We start from the raw sequence: 18,353 nt of genomic DNA, 5'->3' as shown, positions 1-18,353 counted from the left end.
ACTTGGAGCTTGGTAGGAAATGCAGAAATTAAACCAACCATTATAAATAATGAAGTCTGTTTATATCAGAGTGCACAGGGCAGCAAAGGAGAGGCTGCAGGGGCTAGGGGGTTCCCGTCTGGGGTACAGTGAGGGGCCTTCCAGGAAGGCCTTCCTGAGGGGGAGAGGCATGAACAGAAATGTGAAGGAGAGGGAGCCAGGTGATGGGGGGCAGGGTGGAGGCATTCGGGGTCAAGGGAACGGCTTGTGCAAAGATCCAGGGGCACGATGTGTGAGGAGCCACAGAAGGACCCACATGGTTGGAGGAAGGAAGCTGACGGATGAAGCCAGGAGAAATCAACAGCCATTCTAGAACTGAAATCCAGGGCTCCTGGCTCCTACATGGAACATAATTAATAACAGAGGGGAAAAATGCAAACAGAACTAAAATGTGGACCTCGCCCGTGTATGAGATGAGAAAGTTTGCCTTCCCGCTTTCCCTTTCAAGACTGAAGGTATTGCTGAGCACACAGTGTCACAAGGGAGCATCAAGGTAATTGCGCTTGAGGCCACTGGGTGTTCCTGAAGCAATCTGATCCCGGAGACTGCCCCTCTCTGGCCTGAGCAGGTGAAGTCTGCAGGGAAGACTTGCCCCAACTCGCTGCCACCGCACAAAGCAGCAGTGAGTACACCTGGGAGAAACTGTGGCCTCCTGGCCATGACACCTAATCACCTTGGAAGTCAGCTGGACGAACAGACTGCCACCATGGGGTCAGTGTTCCTCACTGTGTCACAGGGCCGGGACTAGGGTAAGGCGAGCGAGGCACTCACCTTGGAAATGAAATTTAAGGGGGTGCCGGAAAACACCATCATCAAGATAAATAATATTTTAATGCAGCATTTCAAAAATCAAACTGAATGCCAAGTAACCACGATGAAGAAAATTTCAAAAGTTTAAATAAAGACGGGATCCAACCCTGCTTGTGTACAACTCAGCCTCACTTGACTCACCCTAATCCTGGCCCTGGTTCCACTAAAACTTTATTTACAAAATCAGGTGGGCAGCCTACAGGACATAGTTGGTCAGCTTCATTTTGTTACAGATCACATTAAACTCTTATTTGATTACTGGGGTTTTTGGTGTCCCATAAATTTTGTGTCTAAGATAAGTGCCTCCCTCTTCTCACTGTAGTTCCAGACCTGCTGTGTGTGCTCAGGCAAGTAACCGCCATCTCTGAGCCTAGGTGTCTTCTCTTGTCATACATGTGGGAATAGTGGTCCCAACTCACAGAGCTGTAGTGAGGATTACCCCCATAAAAGACATTTGCACAGTTCCTAGCACTCGATAAACAGTGATTGTTTGCATGGCTATAGTAAATATTCTCTTTATTGATGGTGCTTTTATAAGCGTTCTCTCCAACAAGAACCAAGTCTGGGCTTCAGGGGACTTCAGAGGACTTGGCATTCTCTAAGATGTGGCAACTTTCTCACTTAGGAACAAGCCTCCTTTTGGGTAACTTGGGCAACTTGGAGCTGCCTGCAAAGAAACTGTTCAGCCAGGGCCAGAACCAGGTGCCTGGTGGGCTCCCAGAGTTCAAAACCCCATCACGGGGTGGCCCAGACTCTTGCCATGAATTTGAACTTGTCCTGCAAAACTGAAGTGTTTCAGGACCCAGGCACGCAGCATTGTAAAATGGGGCAATTAAACCTATAAAACCAAGGTTTACAGGGGAGTTTATAGTGTCAGAGGCTTTTTATGGCTTTTTTAGATTAGTTTAAATAGAGGGAAAAAGAACAGGGGAAAGAAAAAGAGAGGACTTGAAACCTGAGGAGGCTTAAAAGTTCTGAAAGAAGCTTTTAGGAAGCACAGAGGGGTCATAATCAGAGGCACGTTTTTCCATCTTGCTGTCTCTTGCAAATTGGAGCGAAAAAAAGTCAAGACTTGCTGTCTGCCACCACTCCTTTTTTTGCCTTGTCCTTGGCTGTCTGAAAAGACCTACCGCGGCTGGGGAAAGTTCCGAAGAGGGACTGGAGAAAGAATGTAGGATTTGAGGGAAACCAGCAAGTCAGGCAGGTCCATGCAGTGAGGAGATGACCTACAGTGATGGAAGTTTGTCATAGGAGATGGGAAGTGTCTTCATCAGCCATAGGGTGACTTTGGGCCTCAGAAGACGGACCACATGGAGAATGTACACGTTACTTCCAAGTCCTTCAGATAGGGCTTCCCTGGTGGCGCAGTGGTTGAGAGTCCGCCTGCCGATGCAGGGGACACGGGTTCGTGCCCCGGTCCGGGAAGATCCCACATGCCGCGGAGCGGCTGGGCCCGTGAGCCATGGCCGCTGAGCCTGCGCGTCCGGAGCCTGTGCTCCACAACGGGAGAGGCCACAACAGTGAGAGGCCCGTGTACCAAGAAAAAAAAAAAAGTCCTTCAGATAGAGGTCTGAGAACCAGAGTTCCATCTGGCCACCATCTTCCCCCTTCTCTTCCCTTCACCCACAGTGGTGTCCTTCCTCTTTCTGAAAGCATCCGTGTCCTTCCTGTTTCCTTGGCTCAGGGAGTACCCTTTGCCAGCAATGCCTTTACAGCACGTTTCAGATTCCTCACACTCACCTTGAAGGTTCACTTCTTAGTGGAAGAGCTCTCCACGATATTAAACAAAACAGGCAGGGCTCATAACTGTGGATATAGTATGCTGTCACCTGTATGGCGGAAAAGTGCATACATGTGTATGTATTTGTATTTGTTACGTGTATTATAACACGCAAGATTATAATGTTTTTAATTTATCAAATACTTGAGAAAGGACATGTAAGACATTGTAACAATATCTGACTCCCGAGAGAAGCGGGTGTCTGAAAGACACCGAAGAAAGAAGGCTCACTTTTCCCCCACTTCCTGTCTCCCCTTTTGTAAATTTTAACTTCCGTCTCATGAGCATGGAGAACCTATTCAAAACTCAGGTTAAAATTTATTTTAAAAAATATTTAAACTACCTGGTGGTGATCTGTACTATAGCTTTGCAAGATGGGACCACTGGGGGAAACCAGGTGAAGTGAACACAGGCTTTTCCTGTCTTATTTCTTACAACCATATGTGACTCTCAGTTATCTCAAAATATAAGGTTTAATTAAAAAAAATCAACTCACTTCCTCAAGAGACCTCTCTGCGTCCCCTGCTGCCCAGATTAGTCCTAACCAAAAGGGACCTACCTTGAACAGGCGTATGAGTTATTTAAGCCCTACATCAGTCATAATTGTTGGTAGGCTATACTGGTTGTTAAATATTTCCAATATCATATCTACATATTTACACTTTTATAGTAACCTGGACTTCTCTTTCAAATGCACTTGTCAAAAATTTAATTACATAGTTGAAAAAGTTTTCAAATTCTGTTTCTCCCACTAGACTACAAACTCCATGAGGGTAGCAACCAGAATAGTCCGGCTCACTATTCTCTCCCCAGTGCCTGGCCCACGCCTGGCATATAGCAGTGCTCCCGTAAATATTTGTTCAATACATTAGAGAACTATTACCTGTAAAAAAACAGTAACTCAGCACCGTTAGCAACAGAGATTTGAGCTCAAATAAGCAGCCTTCTTTTTAGGCACTGAGGATTTCCAAATAAAGTTCTGGAAGAGATCATTGGATTGGTTTGATTTGGCCCATTTAGTATGCAGCACTCCTATTGGACATTTTTTGGGGCCACCATTCAGTATGGAGCATTCCTATTGGCCACACTGACAGGTCTGCTGCTTGTCAAGGTGCTTCCAACCAACTTTTACACAATGGCTTCCCAGGCTAAGTTCTCTTCTCCTTTTCCACTCTTTAGTTTCCTAGAATGCCAGCTTATGGTATTTGCGTCTTTATCTTTAGAAAGAGGGCTTTCTTTGGCTGGAATCTATCATAGAGAAGATACAGGAGAGGAAGTAAAGGTCCTGCTTAAACGCAGGCTCCTGTCCGTTCTAGCTCTGCCGCTAAGCGTGGTCTCAGACAAGTAGCTGAACTTTGTGCTTCTGGGCGTCCTCATCCGTAAAATGGGCTAATAACAGTACCAGCCTCAAAGGGCCCTTGTGAGCCTTAGCTGAGTTAATACACGTCAAGAGCTTAGAACCACAGCCTGATGTACGTTAAGCATTTAACAAATGTTAGCTAAAAGCACTGTTCAGAGCATTTGAAGGGTCCTCATGGCATGGTGACTGGTTGATTTTCTTTCCAAAGCTGATCTAACTCAGTTTGAAATTTTGGTTGTGCCACAAAAGTCAAATTCAGTTCTCTTGGTGAAGGAGCTTAAACTCTGCTATTTCCTGTCCTAATTACAGGCTTGTTTCAGCTGATGTAACCCTTGTTTTCCATTAATGTATTCAATGTCTGGGTTGATTATTTCTTTGGCTAGATCCTTAAAAATTTTTTAATGTTTATTGAGTTCCAGGAATTCTACTGAATGCTTACATACATTATTTTATTTCATCATATTTAATCATAATTCTGATTTTGAAATAATCATTTCTAAAAATGAATCAAGCAGCGGTTGCTGTGTTAAGTATCTTAGCTCATTTAACCCTCGGAAAGGCCCCATAAAGTGGATGTTATTATCACATATGAGATTGATTAACTTTTTCAAGATCACAGAGGTAGTCACTGGTAGAACAGTGATTTGAATACCAGAGCTTGTACTGTAATATTTCCAGACTTCCCATCTCCACCCTGCTTATACAATCATAATAAAAATGTAAATAATTATTGTGTGCTATAGTAATACATAAATTTCATACTCAAAGTTATTTATGATTTGTTGGAGCGTGGGGGATTTTGACAAGCACAGGTCAGGCAGGTTATACCCAAAAGTGTGTGTGTGTGTGAGAGAGTGTGTGTGTGTACGTACATGCGCGCACGTGTGTTCTTTTTCTCACACGTGATATTTCCATGTTATATTTTTTAAATCAAAAGTTAGACTCAATTACTGAGGTCACAGATACATCTCCACTTTAGGCAACTTTCTTTTAAAACTATGCATTGTTTTTGGAAAGTTAGATTAAAGTTTTAAGTAGAGGGTTTAGCTCTTAAAAGCTACATTAAAGGAACATGTATCACTCATTTTTTGGAAATTTAAATGAAAATTTAAGTAGAGGGTTTAGCTATTAAAAAACTATAGTGAAAAAAATACGTAGCACTCATTCTTTGCAAATTAGATAAAAATTTAAGTAGAGGGTTTAACTAATTTTTTAAAATTATAGTGTATTCCTGTGGGGAAAATGCATTTTTTATAACGTAAATCATCATCTCTGTATGTCATCCACATCCCCCATATACATCTGATTCTTACACTTGGATTTTCTCATACTGGGTGAATCGTCTATATATCCTAGTAAATAGATGAGTTGGGGTGGTGCTCATTGCATATTCTCTATATCCAGATATCCTCCAGGGCTGTGCAGTTACTATGGAATAAAGTTCCGAGTATATACCCTGGTAATTCAGGCCAGCCAATACACAGGTTGATTTTGCTTCTTTGTGGTTTCTAATAGCCTTCCCTTCATCCTGCACCATTTTTTTCTGGGCAGGAAACCCAAAGGGACAGCAATCAGGAAGAGGATTCCATCCTTGCCTTCTCCCTTTCAATGGAAGTGGATAATTCAATCAGTCCGCAGACGTTAAGGCCTCATCAGCTAGCAAGGGAAGGCGGTCCTGAAGCCAAGTGGATTCAGCGTTCATTGTTCTCTCTGTCTCTTCCTCTCTTCTTTTCTTCCTTCTAAGCTAAATCTAATGGAAGACAAATCAATCCACACCGAAAGGGGGAAAAAAAAAATCAGGCTTATTTTCACAAAAAATTTTGTTTTGTTTTTTTGGATCAGAAACACAGGACTTCCCAAATCAAGTTAAGTGAGTCCCAGATGTGGACTCATTTCAAATCAAAAACACACCCCCATCATCTCAGGCAGAATTCTGCTCGAGGAAACCGGTGATTGCGATTGCAATGCCCGACACAAGAGGATTTCTCCAGAGAGAGTTTGTCCCAGACTGTGGAGAGGAAGAGGAATGGGGAAGGTGAAGGGCTGGCATGCTTCTCCTCCCCCTGGGGAGAAGAGAGACAGGATTCAGGTTAATGAGGTTGGAGGGTCGATGTGAACCAATCCGAAGAGTGGAAAGCATCTTTGAATAGCGCCGAGGATGCCGAGAATTGAAGCTGCCACATGCTACACGCTGGGTTTATTAATGAGAAGGCACTGAATCCATATTACACAGCCTGGACATGTAATGCCTGAAACAAACAAAACCCAACGAGAAATGACAGTGACGCTCACACTTGTGGGCATTCTGGAGAATTCATTTTCTGCGGGAGAATAGTAGATGGCAGCTGGAATGCCGGGAAACAACGTGATGTGCAAATTAATATATTTCTTTAAAAGGCTAAGAGGAGAAGAGGGCCTTTTGACAGCCTTTGATTCGGCCATTAATTTTCAAAGACTGATCAAGACACTAACATGTCACATGGACTTTCTTCTAGTGTTGGACCAAAAGAAGAATGTTGAACCGTGTAACCAAAGACATCTCTTGATGAAAAGTCCTCCTTTTAATGACTATAGTTCGCATTTTTATCAATGTCATGCTGCACGTAGATGAAAACAGTCATTTCAATGTGTTTCTTCTGTCTTCTCCTAATAGGTTTGATTTTACATTTCTTGCCATCTGGTTTGGTGAACAGAAATATGGAAGTACTTTTACTCTCTATATGCTTCTTATGGGGTTTAGTCGAGGATGTGGCCTTTTCCTTTTTACTAAACTGGACTCTAACCCAGATTTTACCCCCAAACAGGCCATCTGGGTACTTTGGCAAGGCTCTTGCCCTTTTTTAAGCAGAACCGTTTAACCCAGTATAATTACATCTTATGATGAACATCTCAGCCATTTCTTCCACAGCACATGCAGTATCCTACCTTGCTATGCATCCCCACAGCATCTTAGCAGAGTTTATTAAACTGAGCTGGATGAGTTAATGTAGCTTTCCAATAATTATATTTCTCAAGTTGGTCCCATAATAGCAATAATTGCTAGCATGCACTGAATGCCAGCACTCTGCTTAGAGGTTTAAATATACTTGCCCATCTAACACTCATCTCAACCCTGTGAAGTTAAGGTTGAGCCCATTTTGCAGACGAGGAAACCAAGACTCTGAGTGGCAGAGCTGGGATTCGAAGCAGTTATCATTTACCAAGTTCCTGGCACTTTGCTTGCATCTTATACTGTGGGTCCAGCGCTACACTTCCAACAGAGGACAGACACTTGGGAAGGAGTGTGTGCAAACTGTCAGGGAAGGTTACAAGGGGCTTTGTCATAGTAGGTACCAAGTCCATTATGAGGTTGCTTGACCATGGGGTTCTGACCCTGGGTAGAGGCACATGACATCAGAACATGAGTGACCATGGGGTGAGGGGCACCTAAGGAGGTGCGCAAAGGACCGGAGCTCTGATGTTTCTAATGAATACAATCCAATGTCCAAAATATACAATTTTGTCACGTCCGAGATATGAACGTGTATTAGTTTCCTGCAGCTGCTGTAACAAATTACCACAAATTCGTGGCTTAAAACAATAGAAATGTATTCGCTCATAACCTGGTGGCCAGAAGTCCAAAATCAAGGTGTCAGCTGGGCTGCATTCCCTCCAGAGGCTCTAGAGGAGAACGCTTGCTGGCGTCCTCCAGCTCCTGGTGGCTGCTGGCTTCCTTGGCTCAAGGCTACGTAACTCTAATCTCTGCTTCATCTTCCTCTGTGTCTGTGTCTTCTCTTCTGTCTCTTATAAGGACACTTGTCCTTGGGGTTAGGGCCCACCTGGGTGATCCAGGATGATTCCACCTTGAGATCTTTAACCTAATTACATCCATAAAGACCCTCTTCCCAAATAAAGTCACACTCACAGGTTCTGAGGGTTAGGATGTGGACATATCTTTTTGGAGGGTCACCATTCAACCCACTACCACCTGTAAATCAAATATTAAATAAATAGAATCACTGAAACCCTAGACTAGTAAAGTGGAATTCTGTTGAAAAGAAGGCAAAGACCATGAATTAGAACTTATCTCCTCCCCATAGCACTTGGCCCCATGCCTGGCACCCAGGAGGCTTCATAAATAGCTGCGTTTTGATGCCCAGCGAAGCCCAGTAGAAATGGCATAAGCTTCGGCAAGCCCTGGTCTAAATATGGACTCTGCCATGTTCTAGTTCTGGCTTCACATAAGTCATTTTACTTCTTTGAGTTTCAGTCTTCTCCTCTGCAGAATGGGACTGATCCGAATGCCTGCCCGGCAAGGTGGATGGGGAGAGTAGCAAAGTACGCGTTGTACTAGTTGTAGTCACTGATAGGTTCATCCATGCATATTTAGGGGGCATGTATTTATTTCAAATGTATTTCACAGAGTTTTATCGAGCACCTACTATGTGCTAGTCATTGCCCAAGGTGCTGGGGATATAGCTGTGAAGGTCAACAGTGCCTGCTCCGATGGTGTTTGCATTCTAGTGTGGGAGAACGAACGAAGACAATAAATAAATACAAACACATACATTTTTTTTTGAAACATCAGTCCAGAGAGTGATGAGGGCTAGGAACATCAGTCCAGAGAGTGATGAGGGCTAGGAACATCAGTCCAGAGAGTGATGAGGGCTAGGAAGAAAAAGTTTCAAACTTGATGCACAATAGAATGGGGAAGGGGCAAAGAGGGGTCAATTTAGATAGAGTAGTCAGGGAAGCCCTCCACAAGGTGACGGCAGTTAACCTGAATGATGACAAGAAGCACGTTGCAGAGCAGAAGGAATGGTGTCCTAGGCAAAGGGAACAGCAAGTACAGAGGCTAGGTGGCCTTGAAGACGGATGCATTGAATTGTTGCTAATAATGATGCCCTTGTCTAATAACGTCTTTTTATTTATAGTGTTTATACAAGCAATAGTCTCCTCTCCCAATACAGTGGTCATTCACAAGTTTGCTCACCAAGTGTGTCTGTTTCTGTGCATTTCCTGTCCCTCCCCCCATTCTTGAGTGGGGCATATGGAGGGTGGGAGACACATATCACTTTTGGGCAGGAGATTTGACAATTGACGTGGCACCCTCCAGAGCTCTCTCACTCTAGGATGGAGACGGACAATTGTGAAGATGGTGGCTAATCTATTATCCGACCATGAGTGGCTACTGTAAGCAGAGTCAAGATTGCTGGGGTCCTGTTGATTCGAGACCCACATGTCGAGTGAGTGAAAATAGTGAATGAGAATAATCTCTAGCTGTTTTCAGTCACTGAGATTCTGGGATTGTTTGTTACTGCCACATAATCTAACCTCCCCAGACTGATACACCGTCTTTTGTTGAGTGCAACCTTACACCTTCCCACTGTAGTCCTTCTACGCCCTACTGGGTTTAGGTCACAACTGAGAACAGAACGTTGTCTCAACCCAAGCTGCTGGTTGCACAGGAAGGTTCCCACTCCTCTTTCCTATGGGGATGCTGGGAACCCAGAGGAGTTGTATGGGCAGTGGCAGCTTAAATGAAACAGGACATTACCAGGAGAACCAGCTGCCTGCCTTAGCTCCCACTAGCCTGGGCATCCCCTCACCAGGGGCATGGGCTCTGCAATTCCTCCTGCAGACTCACACTCCCTCCCCCAACTTCATGAATCCCTTAAATACTCCCTTCATGGGCTTATGCAATCCCACTGTTGCCAACAAGCCTGAGCGCTACAGCCAGCGGGTCTGATCCCTGGGCTGCACAAGGCACTTCTAGGGTATTAGCATTATTCATCTCTGGGATGGGAGTAGATTACAAACGCATCTGGTGATGGAAACAAAATGCCAGAGCGAGCTTGGAGCGGCTACTTTCATCCTTCCAAACCAGACGTCTGCACACCAAATGCTCCCAGGAGCCAGGCACCTAACCAAAATGAGTGAAGGGGGCCAGATGGGGCCAGCAGCAAAGTGGAAAGTGTGCGCCTCTTCTAAAGGGCCACCGCTGCTTGCCTCCAGTGGGTCAGTGCTGCCAGATCTTCCAATTCTGTGCAGAGAACTTAGATCTCTAAATTCATATAAAATAGTTAGTTCCAAGGGATTTGCAAATAATTAAAAACTATGCGTACGTTGTGGTTTTCACTGGTGCTATTTACCAAATATTTCTGGAGCTGCCGCTGCCCGGGAACAAGATGGACATGCACTTGCCTTGTCCCCTTGAAGCTGGGGGTGGCCATGTGACTCATTTTGGCTAGTGTGTCAGCAGAGGTGACACACATCACTTCCAGGTAGAAACTATAAAAGCCAATGCAGTATTCCCCCAGATTCTTCTCATTGCCTCAGTTACAATGGAAGCACATGAAGAGATAAGCACTCTGCCTCAGTTCTTAAGTTATTGTAATAACAAACGAGCAAAGGAACCTCACTGATCCCACCGGCAGAAACACAATGAACATGTTGGAAGAGCAAAAAATAAATGTTTGTTATTTACGCTCCTAAAACATGGGGGCTGTTTGTTACTGCAGTAGAATCAAACTTATTGTGACTGATACAAACAGCATACAGATGACACAAAACAAGTCTCTGGCCATTTCTTTGATTTGCAATTTTGGATGAATTCTTTTTCTCTTTCCTTGTTTCAAACATTTCCTTCATCTCTATTAATTCAGCTCCTCCAGCAAACACTTATGGAGACTTCTATAAGGGAAAACTGCTCTAACATACCATAGCAACAACAACAATAACAACAATAATTATAAAATAGTGGATGCTGTCCTCTGACAACCAGCTTATCCAGAGCAGCTCAACCTTCTTGGTCCAACAGGCAGAAGCAATCCAGACCCCAAAGTAGTCAGACTCCAGAGTACCCCCCAACCCACCCTAACTTCTAAACCCTTCCGTGATTTCCAGGAGACTCTGATCTGTAAGAAGCATGCTTACTCTCAGACCCCAAAACAATGCTTGTGAGCTGTTTTACACAACGTGGCCTCATGGCAAGCAGGTTTTCTTTGGAATTAGGCTGACTTGATTTTATTCCCTGCTTAGCTACGTAGTTGCTGTGTGACTTTATGTCTCAGTTTTCTGTTGAATACAGTAAAGTACACCTCCAATTTGGCAGAGTTATGACGAGGACCAGGCATAACATATAGCATGCACCCAGGAGAATGGCCCATAGCTGGGGCTTAGTTAATGGCAACTTTTGGGGAGAGAGAGATATGGACAAAGTGAAGCAAAAGGGGTATTTGGATTCACTTTAAGTGAGAAGTTACTGTGTACATAGTGAGTTAAGCCTGTGGGCTCTGGAGCATGGCTGCCTGGGTTCAAATCCTTTCACTCCGGCTGTGCAACTATAAGTAAGACACTTCACTTCTCTGAGCCTCCGTTTTTTCATCTGTGCAATAGGAATGATAACAATAATATGTGAATCCTCGGGTTGCTGTGACAAGTGCCAGGCACATAATAAAGATAAACTATAGATGAGACCTTATGTCCTTATTATGTAAAATTCTGACAGCAACATTTCAAGAGCAGTTTGGAAAGCGGCCAGTCTGGCCTTGGGTAAAACCTCACTGCCGTGGGCTTCTGCAGAAGGCGTGTCCTCCAGCCTGGCCCTCTGGAATCCTCCTTTTGAAACCGGCAGTTTACAATGTCCCACAAGGCTTCATTGTTTTCACCTCAGCAGGGAACACGTGTTCCTTCTGCATACACGCACTTGACTTTGACACAGGCTTTTCATCTCTGGGACTCGGAACGGCATGGCAGGACTGCCCGGGAAACCCGATCTCCCCAACCCTCAATTCTAATCGTGTTGTTTCTTAGACTCGGTTCTCACCTATAAATCACTTTTGATGACAGTTTGAGAAGAAAGACATCGCGAAGCAAATCTTACACGATGTTCTCATCACCGATGGCATTTAATATCTTAAACCAAATGCTTTATGGCATTGCATCGCAGGTCCCAGGCGGAATGAAGGCAGCCTATTACTTTTTGCCTTTTGCGCACCTTTTGTGTGCTTGGGGGTCACTCACTTTAGGGAACGCCTGGTTGTTATGCTTTTGGGGGATTTTTTCTGGGGGGATTTAGGATGGTCACAGGGTCCACCAGGATTCTTGGGAGACGTTTACACCATGAGGCGGCGAACTCTGGATACCACTGTGGGGTGGTATCCAGAGCTGGTAATATGAGAAAGTTATGAGAATATAAGCCAGGCCTGATCTGGGGTTCCTCGCCATTCACCTGAGGGACCCCTTCCTTTCCAGGGAAGTCGATACGGTGAAAATCAAACCAAAGCGACAGCAAATAAAAACAGTCCCTACCTCTCCTCTCCCCAAACCCCAGCCAGACTTGGGAAGAAATGTGAACGTCTATGCTCCCATTCACTTCCATCTGACAAATAGTTTCTGAGTATTTCAATGTGCCTTCGATGAGCCTGGACATGAACTCACAGAGGTCAATACCATTCTCCTTAGCGTGACACAGTCTAATTCAGCCATCAGTGTCTACGCACCTACAGCACCCAGGGAGCTGGACCAGCTGCTGGTGGAGTGGCTGCCAGGGGGACTGTCTCAGGCTGCAGGCTTCAAAGAGTTCAAGGACACACAATGTGCAAGCGGTGAGATCAGAAGCTACTGGAAGCACCTAGAACAGTTCCTGCTCATGCGTGGTTAGCAAATGAATGGTTTGGCCAAAGAACCAACGATAGAACAAAGTGATCCGCATAACCCAAATGTGCACATGACAAGCGTTCGCTTCCTTCCGTCCCCTCCTTTCATCCCCCGACAGGTGCTGTAGGAAAAGGATCCGGCATAACATCTCATCAGACCCACCCACCATGAAGGGTCATCCACATCTGCAAGGGAGATGTGTTGATGCTTCCTGATAAGACATTTGGGAGACTCGTATTCCTGTCTGCCTCTGATTTCCTAGGAATGAGCCACGGGAGGGACCGCTGCTCGCCTTGCATGTGTTCGCTGGGCCAGGAGGAAGGTGGTTTAATTCCCGGTCGCAGAGCGTACTCTGCCCTCCTGTTCTGATGCTGTGGCTCCTGAAAGAGGGGTCACAAGAATAAGGACAACATTAGCTGGGCTTCTACTAGGTGCAGACACAGAGCTCAGACCCATGCATGCATCAGCTCTGAGTAATGCCTGTATCAGAGCGGGGCTGGGAGCAGGAAATCAGGTGACGGGGGTAGAGCGCTCAGTACAGAGCCGGAACATATTAATGCTTAACAGATGGCCGTTTCTTTGTCATATCCTCAGTTACACGTGTGGAAACTGAGGCTTGGAGAAGGGGAGGGAGGGAAGCAGCTATGAATGGGGACCCCAGAGATAATCGCATCCAGAACACGTGAGCTTCCCGATCATGGCAAGGAGCTTATCTTAACGCTGGAGCTGGGTAATTTTGGGTAAGTTATTTCACCTCTCTGCGATTCCAATAACAACAAAAACAATAATAATAATAATAGGTTGAATCGTATGAAAATGCCAATTTCCTACTTTAGCAATATTTGAATGTCAGTGATTTCAGAAGCTTCAATTTAATCACAACTTTCTCATAGTGCCCGTGTGAGGATTGAAAAATATGTCAAAGCTGAACACAGCCCCCAGTAAACTGTGATCCCTCAAGACATGGAAGTTAGTTTAGTTACCATCTCCACGGCTTTCTTGGATAAAAGAAGAAGTGAGATCTATTCATATGGGCATCGGAAGCAAAGGCACTACCATATTTTCCACACCTGGACAAGCCTGTGTCATGGGGGCCTCATCCCCACCTCCAGGGGTTGGTGATACGGGATCAGCAATTTCCTCCATCCAGCCACACAGGTAAATGTTTTACCAGCTACCCTTACAGCCCCCTTTCCACCGCAGGGCAGAGCTCTCCAAGCCCGAGCACCCTCCTTTGAACCAGAACTCTGGAATTGTTGGGGGCCCCAGGCTCCTTTCTTTTCTTCTTAGGGGAGGGGGAGCTGGGGGATGGGTCAGAGGGCAGGTGTGCGTTATAGATTCGAGCATAAGGAGGCCATTTCCAGAAGTCTGTGTTAACTAGAACTTGGCTTCCCTGAAGCTGGGTGGGCTCAGGAACATCTTCATCGTCATCAGTTTCTTCCATGTATCAACAGCAGCAGCTTCATCTATTTTTCTCATCAGCTACTGCTACTGCTTCTTTTTTTTTTTTTCCTGTCCGCGGGCCTCCCACTGTTGTGGCCTCTCCCTTGCAGAGCACAGGCTCCGGACGCGCAGGCTCAGCGGCCATGGCTCACGGGTCCAGCCGCTCCACGGCATGTGGGATCTTCCCGGACCGGGGCACGAACCCGCGTCCCCTGCATCGGCAGGCGGACTCTCAACCACTGCGCCACCAGGGAAGCCCGCTACTGCTTCTTTTGTTCACTGCTGTCCTCCTCTTTCTCTTCTTCCTTTTCCTCCCCCTCCCCCTTCCCCTCCTCTTCCGCCATCTTTTTCTCCTTCTTCGCCATCAGGCAAAGCCACTGTACTGACACAGACGTAGAGAACAAAGGTATAGATACCAAGGGGAAAAGGGGTGGGGTGGGAGGAATTGGGAGACTGGGATTGACACATACACATTATTGAAACTATGTATAAAACGGACAACTGATGGGAACATACTGTATAGCGGGGGAACTCTACCGAATGCACCGTGGTAACCTAAACGGGACGCAAGTCCAAAAGGAAAGGGATATCTGTACGTGTATGACTGATTCATTTTGTTGTGCAGTGGAGGCTAACAACATTGTAAAGCAACCATACTCCAATAAAAATTAATTAAAAAGAAAAGATTCCCTTCCACGTTCTGTTGCCATCTTCCCCTCCTGGGTCCTCATTCTAATCGGGGTTTGGGGTTTCTCCTCTCCCCACAACCATCATGATTCAGCAATACGCAAAGCTTCAGACCTTCCCTGATCCTGCTGTCCCTTCACCACTACCACCCCTGCATCACAAAATCCTACCTATCCTGGATCCAATGGGCTCAGTGGCATCCCCTAGATCAGAACCAGTTGTACTAATTGCAGCCCTCAGTTAGTGGGCTCAAACCTCAAAACCTGGGGCTAGGCAGGCATGGTTATAGAGCAGATTGAACCACTGTTGGGGTCTTCAACAGGTGAGGGGGTGGGTTGAACAACAGATGCAAATGGAGCAGAAGAGAACCCTCCACTGCCCTCAGCGAGGTTCCAACAAAACCAAACCAGAGAATACCCCAGAACTTTGGGAGTGTCTGCCTCGCTCACACCCTTAACCACCAATCGTCACCAAACGACAGGGATTGGATCCCAGAAGGTCGACACTTAATGTGGCTGTAATTAACTGCATCAGAATTAGCCCAATCTGGGCAACTCAGAGTGCCTTTCCATGGAACTTAGATGATGATGGTGATGACGACGATGATGATGATTGCAATGATGGTAACGACGATGATGATGACAGTGGTGATGGTGGTGATGATGATAATGACACTGGTGATGGCGATGGTGGTGGTGATGACGATTGATATCACTTACTCTGTCAACCACTTGAATGGTTTATGTACCTTACTCCTTACAAACCCTATAAGGTAAGGAGGTAAGGAAGTGACGAATAATATTGTATAGACGAGAAAACCAAGAAAATTTCGCAGATGGACAGAATTGGTAACTGGTGGAGCAGGGAAAGCTATTCAGCCCAGAAAGAATAATGGAAGCAAGTGTGAGAAACAGAGATAGAATTCTCTCCAGGGTCGAAGTTCTAGACCTTTCTGCACCCCACTTAAACCCCTGCCCTTGGGTTCTTTGAGACACCCCATTCCCGTTTTTCTTAAGTATCATTTTATTTCTATTACTTTCAATCAGACAAATGCTAGTAAATAGAGTCACTGAACTTTGTCTCCAAACAGAGTGTGTGGTGGTCCTTTTAAATGTGACACTGAGCCAGGGCTGGGATTAAGGTGACACAAATGAGACATCTAGGGCACACAATTTAAGGAGGCACTCACTCTCAGGGTCAGGCAAGTGAGGGGGCATTTGCACAGATCTGACAGTGAGTGTTTCCTTAAATTTTGCAACCTAAGCTCCTCACTTCATTCGCTCTAAACTCAGCCCTGCTTAAGCAACTCCCTTTCCTTTTCTGCCACGGTTTATCCAGCTATAAAATGAGGACATTGAACCCAGGATTACAACGAGCCATCTTGGGTGTGATATTCTGATTCTGGCAAATAAATGACATACTTGTAACAAACCCCATATCCCACGTCCGTGGCAGACATCACTAATCAATAAAGGCTTCTTTTTTTAAATAAATTTATTTATTTTATTTATTTATTTTTGGCTGCGTTGGGTCTTCGTTGCTGTGCGCGGGCTTTCTCTAGTTGTGGCGAGCGGGGGCTACTCTTCGTTGCGGTGCATGGGCCTCTCATTGTGGTGGCTTCTCTTGTTGCAGAGCACAGACTCTAGGCACGTGGGCTTCAGTAGTTGTGGCTTGAGGCTCTAGAGCGCGGGCTCAGTAGTTGTGGAGCTCAGGCTTAGCTGCTCTGTGGCATGTGGGATCTTCCCGGACCAGGGCTCGAACCCTTGTTCCCTGCATTGGCAGGCGGATTCGTAACCACTGTGCCACCAGGGAAGCCCAATAATGGCTTCTTGATGAGCCTGGACATGTCCTCAGAATCCAGCTCCACATAGAGCCATGAGGATCTACTGGTAAATATTTGGCCAATAAGAGGAAACTTCTCGAGGACAGAAACGGGATTTTACCTGCCTCTCTCTCTCTCCCCCCTCTCTCCCCAGCTCCTAAAACGCTACCTGATACAGATGAACTCTGCACGTATTTTCAAATTAAACTGAAACTTCACCAATGTGCATGGAGAACTACCTACACAGGCAATTACTGTTCATATGAATACCCATGCAAATATGGGTGTGCACCACACACACACACACACACACACACACACACACACACTTCTGTGCATAATGTATCATGGCCCACATGTACAGCGGGGCCAGATTAGGCTCCAAACAATGAAAAGATCATGTTCCTTCCAACTCTCATAAACTTCTATATAATCATTTAAAATCAAAATAACTAAGAGTCTAGAAGTCGAAAAAGTTCTGGCCTTTGTCACAATAATTACCTTAACTTTTTTCAATATCAAATATCAGCATTATTAAGAAAGGAGGAGGGAGTTTGGTGTCTATGATTTGCTCAAACATGCCTTGAGACTTGTGTGGGATCATGTAGCACTGAAAACAATCTCACATACGCGTGAATGTGGACATGTCCACATAGAAACATACACAGTGTTACATGTGCACATGTGCACACGTGTTCACAATTACACACTTAGACTTGCATACACGCTCTCCATGCACTGTTCACATACATATATGTGACCACACACATTCTACACATGCATGCACCTGTGTCCCCTTATGTATAGGCATGTATGCACTTGGCAAAGCGCACATACCCACAAACGCAAGGATGACATTTATATCCACCCGAATGTACAGACACAGATACCCAAGCACACCCTTTTCGGTCCCCACTTGAGTGTATTTGTACACCTATATGCACGTACATACACCCACACATACACACACTCACTCGACGCCCACATTCTCTCTCTCTCTCTCTCTCTCTCACACACACACACACACACACACACATACACACACACTCTGCCATCCCTCCAACATAAGACCCTCAAGGCCACTCCTCTGAGGGCCTTCACAGTCAGGGAGCCTGGTAAGAATCATCAGGGCAGCTCGATAGTGATAATTTCCAGAGCCAGCAGAAGGGAGCTTAATTCACAGTGAAAAGCTGACAGGGCCGGCGCCTCCGCGTGCTTCCTGCCAGCTCCTACTAACTCAGCCCAGCGTAGGGAGGTGGCAGACTCTTGGTGCCCTCCAGCCGTGTCATCTCCTAAGGACGGCAACAACACAGCCGGGAGGTGTGAAGTTGGAATTAATTTTCTTTCAGAAGGTCAAGTGCATTAATGAGCTTTTGGCTGGCTCGTATTGTTCTTTTCTCCTTTTTGCAAGAGGGAAAGAGAAAAAAAAGGAGAAAGGGACAATTAACTGGAGTTGTTTTCTTCTTTCTCTTCTCCTCCCTTCAGAAGACTTGGCCCCTTTTCCAGAAGCCCAGTAAGTAGACCCCTGTGGGCAGACAGATGGGCTCAGACATGGCCTATCATGGAACAGTTTATTCCCCCACTGCACTGGGAAAGTCTCAGCATTAGACCTGTCTCGAGGGACAGGGGATAAGTAAAGAAGAACAAGATATACATCTCAGCCTTTAAGGAGTTTCAGTAGATACTGAGTAAAACAAATGGGTTTCATTGTATATGTCATTCCTGATTGATTAGTAGTGGCTGTCTGGAGCTGTGTGGGGAAAGCAATGAGC

The sequence above is a fragment of the Aethalodelphis obliquidens genome, unplaced genomic scaffold, assembly GCF_003676395.1.
Source record: "Aethalodelphis obliquidens isolate GAN/ISIS:26980383/991018 unplaced genomic scaffold, ASM367639v1 scaffold28, whole genome shotgun sequence".
Lineage (NCBI taxonomy): Eukaryota > Metazoa > Chordata > Mammalia > Artiodactyla > Delphinidae > Aethalodelphis > Aethalodelphis obliquidens.
The sequence above is the reverse complement of the archived record's forward strand: the minus strand, read 5'-3'. Positions refer to the sequence as shown.